At 33.9% G+C, this 1,067-nt stretch overlaps 1 pseudogene; it reads left to right on the forward strand.

Moving 5' to 3' along the window:
- The first annotated feature begins 508 nt into the window (after positions 1-508).
- On the forward strand, positions 509-609 carry LOC119805599 (annotated as a pseudogene).
- Positions 610-1,067: the final 458 nt, after the last annotated feature.

Consider the following 1,067-nt stretch of genomic DNA (forward strand, 5'->3'; position numbering starts at 1 on the left):
CAGAGGACAAAGATGAATTAGAACAGTTCCATGGGGAAACATAGGGACACTGATATATGTTTATTTTTAATTAGATACCATAAGGGTTAATTATATGGGGTCATTAGAAGAATAACTGCTCCAGATTAACTCTAATATGTGTAAAAGTGATGAGTTGCAATAACAGATATACTTTCCCCGCAACAACTTTAAGTAGAGCATCAGTAAATTGGAATTGATACGGGAATAAGAGGTGTGATAGAGTAGCAAATTAATGAGATAAAGAAAATTAAGCCTTAAAATATGGTTTTAGTGTGGCAGGATCACTTTTTACAAATATTCAAAAGCCATCATATAAAAAATGAGATGAAGCTCATTTGTTCAGAAAAGGAGCCAGTTTTTAAGTTCATAGAGATACTATTTTAAGATAAATAAAAGGTATGATTGTAGATATCCAGTAATTTTTTTAACAATTTAAATCACAAAATAATGAGTTCCTTGTTCAAGAAAACATTTAAGAAGCTATAGAGTGCTTACTTTGTCAGCACAAATGTGAAAATTGGAATGTAACAGAGAATATTAGAATGGCCCCTGTGCAAGGATAACATTTCTAAAACATTGCATATTTTTCCAGAGTTGTCTATAGGCAGTTAATTGTTGCTAGGGGATAGAGACACATTTTCTTCATTGGTGTTACACTGGTAAGGAGCCCATGCTTTTACCAAAAATCATTCAGTCTGAATCTTATAAGAAATCCTAGTAGGATAAGAGAGAGAGAAAAGAAAAACATGAACACAGTAAGAGGATTAGCTGAGAAGAAGGCAATCGCTGAGAGTGGAAAGAGTACAATAGGGGCTAATGGGTAGTGTGAATATGATAAAAAATACTTTATATTTGTTTATCACTACACTGCTGCTATTACTACTACTACTACTTCTACTACTTACCACCACTATTATTATATGTGTCTATGATGTATGTGTAAGTGCATGCATGTGCATGCCATGGTTTGCGTGTGGAGGTCAGATGACTATTTCTAGGACTCAGTTCTTTTCTTCTACTATGGGTCTGGGGATTGAACTCGGATT

The sequence above is a fragment of the Arvicola amphibius genome, chromosome X, assembly GCF_903992535.2.
Source record: "Arvicola amphibius chromosome X, mArvAmp1.2, whole genome shotgun sequence".
NCBI classification, from domain to species: Eukaryota; Metazoa; Chordata; class Mammalia; order Rodentia; family Cricetidae; genus Arvicola; species Arvicola amphibius.